We start from the raw sequence: 10117 nt of genomic DNA on the forward strand, positions 1-10117 counted from the left end.
ATTGACATGACTTAATCGTGACCACACAAACAGGAGGGCACAGAAAGTGGGAGGGTAGAGAATCTGCCTCCATTGATAAAACCCATGTCTTGTTTAGCTCACAAATTTCTTATTCTTACTTCTTCACCATGTCATTCAGAGACATTTATCTTTTACCTTTAGAGTATTTCCAATGGGAGTCCCTACCACTATTTTTGAGTACTCATTTAAAGACTTAAATGGAATCTTCATCTCCCTAAGAAATTTTTTATTTTATTTTATAGTTTTATATGATAATTTGATTAGGTGCTAAACTTTTTTTTTATTAATTTAACATTATGTTGTCATAAAATATTTTGACCAAAAAAAAAAAAAAATTTCATATTTTGATGCCAAATTTTTTCTTAAAAAAACGTAATTAGAATGGCTTCATTATTGGATTACGTCATGCCTATGCCATGGCCTCGTTATTAGATTATGTCATGCTTGTGTCATGATCAATTATTTCTGATCTAGATAAGATTTCAACTTTTTGGAATCATTGGATTAGATTTTCTTATCTCAATCTCATCTGTTGGATTGTTATCTATTTTATTATCCTCTCACTATACAAGTGAGGTCTCTCTCTTTCACATTTATGCTATTTTCTACATACATCTTTTAAACACTCAAATTACTCTTCCCAATCACCAAACTACAATGGCACAACAAGGGTATGATAGCTCATCCTCCAACGATGACAACCAAGCTATGGTGATGATGACGGCTATGCACGAGGAATGACAAAGATTTTAGAGGAAGACAGTGACAAATGCTAAACATAGAGGTACATCATCAAGCCGAAGAAGCTGGTCATGAACTTCTTATACGTGATTATTTCGATAACCCTCCTATGTATCCACCTGTTCATTTTTGAAGACGATTTCGCATGAGGCCATCACTGTTTTTCTTTGTTCAAAAACCTGATGCGGTGGGGAAACTTGGGTTCTCACCACAAGTAAAGTCGACAGCTGCTCTCCACCAGCTTTGGGGACGGGACACCCGCCGATCTGAACTACGAATATTTAAATATTGCAGAAAGCACAGGTCCAGAGGCATTGGAACGGGCCTAAATACCTCCGCACACTAACGCCTGCTGACCTTTATAGGCTATTGGGGAAAGGACAACGACGAGGTTTCCTGACATGCTTAGAAGCTTAGATTGCATGTATTGGGAGTGGAAAATTTGTCTTGTGGCCCACCACGGTGCATACACTGGCGGCCACCATGGTTGCGCAACGATCATTCTCGAGGCTATGGTATCATTCGATACTTGGATATGGCATGCTAACTTTGGAATGCCAAGTTTACATAATGATATCAACGTACTTTACTCTTCACCTTTATTTAATAATATACTAGAGGGACGTGCTCCAAGGGTTCTATTTTATGTTAACGGAAAAGAATATAGTCAGGGATGCTTCTATTTTATGTTAATGCAAAAGAATATTATCAGGAATACTATCTTCCAGATGGTATTTATCTGAAGTGGACCACCATCATCCAATCAATCACAGCCTATTGAGGAAAAGAAAAAATATGTTTCCATGAAACAAGAGACTAATTTATTATCGTTCATACGCCTAGGGCTCATTCATTCACTAAAAGAGCAGAAGAAGAATACACTTATTTCCATGCCTTGCCGCTTGTTGTGGCATTCATAAATGTTATTTTTGACAGAAAATGAAAAAATTTACTAAAAAAAAGTTTCTCCGAAAGGATGTTGAGCGAGCATTCGACATCATTCAGACTCGTTTTGCAATTGTTAAGGGCCCTGGATGAAAATGCCATTTGAATATGATATTTGAAATTATGCAAGCTTGTATTATTCCTCATAGTATGATCGTGGAGGAAGAGCGTGACGAAGATGGCCTTGATGATGAATATATTGTGAATGGTGCCCTAATTGAAATTGAACAAGATCGTTTAACTATTTATGAATATCTGTGTCGTCACAACGCTATCACAAATCCAGTTTGCCACATTGCTCTTTTAAATGATCTAGTTGAACACTTGAACGGATGAGGAGTGGAGAATTAAATAATTTGCAAATCAGTTTTTTATGCTTTCAATAAGTTACTAGAAATATCATTGTAATGTTATTAGTTAACTCTTGTTGATTAAGTAAATAGTTGGTGTGTTTGTAATTTAAAATGAATAAAATAATTAGTAAATGCATCTGAATTGAGTTTGGTTGTTTGTTTGTTTCCCGAGAAAAAGAGGGAGGATAACGATGTGTGAGAAATGAAACAAGTAATTTACCTATGCATGATTTTATTTTTTATTTTTATTTAGAAAAATGGACAGTTGTGGACGTTCACATAGTAAAGCGTTTGGTTTCTTGCTTTGTTTTTTGGTTTCTCAATTTGATTAACATATTGGAAGATAAGAATGTGGGTTAATCAGAATCATATCCTTTTCTTTTATTGGAATTTGAAAATCATATATAAATATAAGGAAAATGAAAGATAACATGACATTAGCGTACTATTATTTAAAAGAAATACATTGATTTAATACCTAACTAATAAAACATTAAATTCATACTTAGCTTAAAAGAAATACATCATTACATAATTTAAGATGGCGGTGGTGCAGGGTGGTAGTCATCATCAAGTTTATAGTACGAGCTGCCCATTTTTCTTTTATTTCTGTTTTTGGGTATGCAATCCACACCTTTGAATCTAGACTCATATGAGAAGTATCAGCCAACATCGTCTTCAAGTCAACCTTTTTCTCAAAACATTTTCTGAATTCTCTCATTTATTTAGCTACTTCGCTACCCTCATCCAGCTCATTTGCTTTTCTTTTTTGTTCTTTAGCCTTTTTGTGAGGTTTTGGATTTCGAGAGTAGTCTCTGATTCATCGTCATCCCCGACAATATATGGAAACGCTTGAGATGGGGAGAATTGGGAACCATTTTGTTCGGCCACTTTTGCTAAAGTTTCTGTAATCTCCCAACAATAATCCATGCGAAAATGATGGCCTACCTTCTCATGATACTTTTTTTTTCATCATTTATCTATGCATGATTAAAAAAAAAAGTTTAAGTTAGTTCACAAAAACTGAAACAAGTAATTTGTGCAAGTAACTACTAAAAATATAATTTAATAAAAATATCATCTTATCGAAATCACTTATCCCACTTCTAGGTCTTTGATATATATTCGTGACATACTCATTGAATTTGGTACACATTGGATTGATTGTATTATACCATCGAGATCTAAGACTTTTACCACTTCGTTTTCCTCCTTTGCCAACCATGATCTCATTGAATACCTCGAAAATGCGTTCCCAAAAATTTATCAAGGCTTGGTCATTCCCAATAATAGGATCTTCACTAATGGCTATAAAAGCACGACATAAAGCAAATTTGAGCCTCACTTGAACCCGCCATTGATGAATAAAATAAATCAACAAACTAAGCAAAATAAATTATATAGAATTAGTGAATTGAACATAAAAGATGAAGTTGTGGTAAGTTTTGATTAAATGATTTGTTATTTATAGGGGTAAGAGAACAATATGAGAGTGATGGCTATTTAATTGGAGTGATCTTTCAACAGTAAAAACATTAATAAAAACTAGCCGTTGATCTTTCAACAGTAAAAAAATTTAGTCACAACTTGTTGTAGATCTTTGAACATGGAAAAGATGGTGTTTGAAATAGATGAGAGAGAGTGGCAACAATTATTTAAATGGAGTCATTGATCATTTAACGGTAAATTTTTTTTAAAAGAATCAATCTGAACCCTCTATTTTAAACGGTTAAAAATAAAAAATAAAGTAAAAGACAACTCATATGATTGGGATCCACGCCTACAGCTGACGTCAGCTGCTGTAGGCGACCATAATTCCAGCCGCACGTCAGCAGCAAGTAGGAATCATGTTGCATAGTAGCACTCAGTTTGGTGGGTCACCTTTCCAATTAAATTGTACAATGGGTTCACCATTTTAGCCCCTATACAATCCCTATGTATGGGTATATATACCAAATATTTGGTGAGTCCCTATACTCTAAGGACTCACATTCCAACTCATTGGAGATTCATTTTGTCTTAATATTTGTTTTATAATCACTTTATATGGTGATTGTCCCTATTTAGAGACTCCACTGGAGATGCTCTAAGGACTTCCAGTCTCTCTTTCAATTTATCAATTTTTTCTTTGTAGATTGCATTGGTTCCGCACATCTTATAGAACTTTTCCTGATTCCATTCCAGTTCATTCTTCTCCTTCTACAATCCCTTATTATGTTCTTACAATTCATTATTCTTCTCTTCCAAATGATTCTTCTGTTGTTCCAATTGATTAATCTTTTCCTTCAATTCGTTCTTCTCTTTTTTTCAATTGCTTATTCTCTTTTTCCAACTGCTTCTGCTTTTTCAAGTCTTACTTTTCCATTTTCAAAGTATCATTATCTTGAACAATTTTCCTACTTTCTTACGATTACGAGGTTCATTTGAATATGAAATCCACTCTTGGAAATACAAGTGTTCTGGAAGTAGTAAGTGTTAATTGCATTATTCAACATTTGAAGACAAAGTTTTGTCCTCATTTTCTAATACTCTGCAGTATTAGTTTGGCTTTGAGTCATCACTTCTTGTCTTAGTTCTTCTTCAGAATTCTCACATTCCTATTTTTTTTTTCACCCAGAAGTGGCTCAACAATCCATTCATATAATGTTTGATGCCTCATTGTCTTGATCACCGACTCCTTGAGCTGAACTGGGACTCATTTAGTGTCTTTCTTAGTTGTATTTGTTTCTGGTTCCTAAGGTTGAACTGGCAATTGTGGAACTAATTATGCATTTGTTATACTTGGAGTAATTGTATATACTTCGTCTTCTTTTATGAAATTAGCAGCATCATTTATCCTTCTATCAATTTGTTGCGAAAATTAGATAACAAAAATTAAACTCATTAAGTCTTGAATTTTAGTGGTCACAAGTATACGAATCGGATGATTGTATAGCATATAAGCACGGATATCGTCCCACAAAGATCGAATTGCTTCTAAAATCTTAATAACTAAATGGAAACAAATTATAGTGGAGAAGCTCAGATTGAGCATTTTGTTTCACCAGTGGAATGGCTGCTGTTGCTCATCATGTAGGAACAGGTGTTATTTTCAACTATAGTACCATATAATACCGTACAGATTAGTTTAGTTACTAGATTCGAGTAAGAATCTCGGTTAAGATGCTAAACAATTGCTCCTGTAATACGCCCCAACATGCATCAGATACAACATGGATTAGTGAGTGGAACATGATAACTAATTAAATATGTAAGGGATGCTTTGAGGCCTTTTGAAATGTTAAGCGTAAATATGAAAACACAAATAAAATATATATAAGAAAAAAAACAAAGGAAAAATCTTAATATAGACAGTTCGGATTATTGAAATAAAATCTGAGGATGGGCCCCATAATAGGGCTGGTCCTTATACGGCCCAAAATCACCCTGAACATGGAACTCATAAAGCGCAGCTCCCAAAGTTTTGGGCGATGTATTGAGCTTTGAGCTAGCTAGGCCGGATTGAGAGTCCTAATTTAACTTGCAATCTGCCTATATGCATCACATGATCTGGACTACAGTTTCTCGGAGCAAGTTAGTTTTGTACACGAGTACTCAAATAAATTTTACTTCTTGGAAGCTATCTGAATATTGTCAATTGGAAATGATGCCATTTTAGGTGAGGAGATTGTTGCTGGAGATGACATTTATGGAGGTTCCAATCGGTTGCTATCACAAATAATTCCAAAGACTGGAGTTGTGGTGAAGTTGGTATGATTTTCTTCTGTTCTTATGTTCATTCAGTTTGAGTGAACTCTGAATTATAATGCTTTATCACACAGATGAGTGAACACAAGTGATTTAGATGAGGTTGCATCTGCTATTGGCCCCTCAACGAAGCTTGTGTGGCTGGAGAGTCCTACCAATCCTCGACAAATCATTTCTGATATTCGCGTAAGATATTTATATACTAGCATTAGACAAGCTCATAAGTGCTTGATTGCTGGTATGATTTGGGAATGAATTTCCATTCGCTAAAGATGGTCTCGGAAGTACCCTTTGAGGTTGTAATGTAAAATATCTTGCGAAGCAATAAAATATTTGTCATTTGACTAGAAGTTGATATAGAAGTTCAATATGCACTTGTCTTTGCCTTAGAAGTTGATGTGCGATTGTCTTTGCCTTGTGAAAGTTATTGTTCTTATTGTGTTTCAAAATTTCTGTACTATTTAATCAAAGTACTTAGAGCTTCATACTTCCATTCCAATAGTTTATGTGCTTGCTTTTCTGTAGATCAAAGTTCATGGCCAAATATGCAGTATGGTGGCTTCTAATTTTTCCTTTTTGTACCTGACTCTTTTACTTTTTGTGCTATGTTGCTCATTGATCCCACCAGTGACGTAGTAGACCAAATTGTAACTTTCTTTGCATACTTAAACCCAGGTTCCATGCTCTACAATCTATAGATAAGAGTACCCAAATTAGTTGTAAATGGTTAGGAGATATGTAAGCTAGTCATTTAGTAGTTAGAAAAGCTATTGAAATATACTGTGAACAACAAAGGCATAATATAACTTGAGTGGGTAGCATATTGCATAAAATTTTGATTTGTAGGTATAGATGTTTCTAGTGGCAAGTATGTTAGAGTAATTCAGGGATTCTATGGTACAGCAGCAGGGTTATGTAACATTATGGTTTTAATTCTTCATCTACTAAAGGAAAGTAATCTGTGGGTTAAATAAAAGTTTGAAAGGCGCATGGGTTGCCATGACCACCCAAATGCAAAGTTCAATAAATAATTAGTTCCGACTCTTTACACTACTTTTGCATTGATGCTGGGCTATATTGCTGATAGATGAAGCAAGCATTGTTCTAAAAACCCCCACCCAGGCCCCACCTAGGCGCTAGGCAGCTAGTCACCGTCCCAATTAGGGCTGGTTTGGTATTGCTGTGCTTTGAAAAAAAGTTGTTTCTGCTGTGCTGTGAGAATAAGTAGCTGTGAAATAAAGCAGTAGAGTGTTTGGTAAACTTTTTTGTAAAAGTGCTTTTGAAAAAAAAAAGCAATATTATAGTGTTTGGTAAACTTTTATGTAAAACAAATGTGAAAAAAGCCGGGTTTTCAAAGCTCGGTTTTGCAGCTTCTTGTTTTTGGCTTTTTTTCACCCAAAACTGTGAAAAAAAGCTGAAGCTGAATGTTTACCAAACACAAAAACAGCTCCTAGCTTTTTTTGATACCAACTTTTTTCAGAATCACCTCAGTACCAAACCAGGCCTTAATCCCTAAGCTTTTGAAAATTAAGAAAGGGCGCCTAGGTCCCCTAGACCCGCTTAGGCCGCGACTCTCATTTAGACAGAAAATAGATAACTTTCATTTTGCATTTTATTTTTTCAATAAATTATAGGAGACTTGTTAAATACTTGGATGGACACTCATTATATGCTTGTTCCTCATGTTTTCAATGTCCTAATACTTTATAATTTATATGTCATTCTATTTAAATTTATATCCCAATACAATTATGTATTTTTTAAGTATAAGTAGACACTAGGCACTAGACCCTGGTCCATCGTCCGACTAGCGCCTAGTGTCTTTTAGAATCTTGGAAGCAATAGATAACAGTGTTGCTCACTTCTTTCTGTTTAGTGATTTTTGTCATTGATTCGATATCATAAAGTTTGTTGATCTTTTCCGGTAATAACTTTGAGTTCTGTATCTTATTTAGTTTCTTTAGTTAACAAAATTATGATGAGTACACCAGGGTGCTATTTTCTAAAGACAAATTTATTTCATGTCCTTGACAGAAAATAGCAGAGATGGCTCCTGCACATGGTGCTATTGTGTTAGTGGATAACAGTATAATGTCTCCCGTATTGTCACAGCCGCTGGATCTAGGAGCAAGTAAAGAAAATAACCTGCTGACTTCCAAGCTTTTGCAAATTACAAATCCTTTTAAATTGTTATTATTTTTTGCTCGTCCATCATTCTTTCATACATTGTTATGCACTCGGCCACAAAGTTTATTGCTGGACACAGTGATGTCATGGCAGGTGTTTTAGCTGTTAAAGGCTATAGGTTAAGCTTCTTACTCTTATCTTTACCATTGGTTTTATGTCTTATATCCATACCGGACTTCCTAATTGTTTCCACTATTAACAGCTTGGCGAAACAGTTATATTTCCTACGAAGTGCAGAAGGCTCTGGGTTAGCTCCATTTGACTGTTGGATCTGTTTACGAGGAATGAAGACAATGGCATTGCATGTTGAGAAGCAACAGGTGTGGTTTCAACTGCGCTTGTAACTTTGTCGTTTCAGATATCAATCTTTCATATATTTTAAAACATTAGATCATTCTAGACACTGCATATGCTCTCAACTATCGGCTTTTCCTGTTTTGTGAGTTGTAGAGATTGATTACCGTGGCCTGTGTTTTATGAGTAGAGGGATGGAAGGGGGAGTTTCCCTAAGAAAACTGATTTCGAAAGCAGATAGGGTTCTCAATTAGTGCACGTGTCATGCCTAAATGTATCATGCTGTAGGCTATAAGACGCAGTCTGCAGTTAATAACTTACAGACATACTCTTGATTTGCCTCGTTTTGATTCGAAACATATCATTTTGTCATCTTTTATTATTTACAGGGAGTGTGAAGTCCCTTGTAAGCCTGCCCTGCTTCACGTCTCATGCAAGCACACCATCTGCAGTGCGTGAGGCCAGAGGTCTGTCAGAGGACCTTATTCGTATTTCTGTGGGGATCGAGGACGCAAATGATTTCATTGCTGATTTGGACCATGCACTTAAAACCGGCCCTCTCTAGTTGCCCAAGGGTTATGACTGGCATAATGATATCCGCCTGCCGTGATTATTTATATGAATCTCAGACCCAGTTTTAGAAGTGGCATAACTGGAACAGTTGTTGAACCATTCAATCTCTGCATGCCTCTTTCTTCCACAAATCCACGAAAAGGTGAGCAACCAGTCCCAGGTGTGCGACGTCGAGAGAAGATGATGTATCAATGATGAACCCCGCTGAAACCGAACCAACCAATTTCGGTTTGGTTTGGTTTTTTGTTTCAATTCAGTATTAGGTTTGATTTTTTTGGTTTTCGGTTTTTCTAACTCACCCCTAATCGGTAACGTTTAATTTGAAGTGTAATGTAATATTGTCAACTATAGTATACTGCATTAACAATGTAATCTAGTGTTCCAACTATAATATACTACCACACCGTATGGGTCAACCTTGGTAGATTAATACCAACGCCATTTTATTTAGCCTAATTAAACATAATTTTAGGATAATTATGTAATCTTGGAGTGCAAATTTGAACGACTACTGTGTAACATGACCTTAAACCTTGTGTGTTTACGTCATGTTGTAACATGATTAAGATGTGTTCTCGAGTAATAACATACGTCTTTTGTAATGGTACATTATTGGTATGACAATAAATGTTAATTTAGTAATTCAATCACATTGCAGTACCACCACCTGCCTTGACAACGTAATAAAAATATCATTGTAATCATTACGTCATTCTTTGTCATTAACTGGAACCTCATCTTTATAGTGTAACGTTTGATTGTAATTTAAACCATTAGTACATCTTACATTGTACTTATTTTTCAGCAAGGTACCGTAGAATCTCCCTAAATTTGTTTATAGGTTTGGATTTTGGTTCAAAACAATTTATTTGAATCAATTTGGTCGATTCATAGCAATCAATTTGTTTATAAATTTTGATAACCATTTCGTTTTCAATATTTTTTTTATATATATAAATTGAAAACTAAAATCTTGTTTGCTAATTAGTTGTAGTTTTTATTTTCAAAAACCAAAAACTAAAAGTACTTCAAAACCTAGCATTGAACAGGTTTTCAATTTTCATTTTTTTTAAAAAGTAAAATCTTATTTGATTACGAAAACCAAAAACCATTATCAGAAAACTGAAAACCGAAAACCAAATGGTTACAAACATGGATCGTTGACACATCCGTTCTTTTAAAGAACACACGTTCTAAACACAACAAATCTGGTAATCATATGCCCACTTAAGAAAATTGTGTATGAGACTTGTACA

The sequence above is a fragment of the Pyrus communis genome, chromosome 14, assembly GCF_041283825.1.
Source record: "Pyrus communis isolate YQ-2024b chromosome 14, ASM4128382v1, whole genome shotgun sequence".
NCBI classification, from domain to species: Eukaryota; Viridiplantae; Streptophyta; class Magnoliopsida; order Rosales; family Rosaceae; genus Pyrus; species Pyrus communis.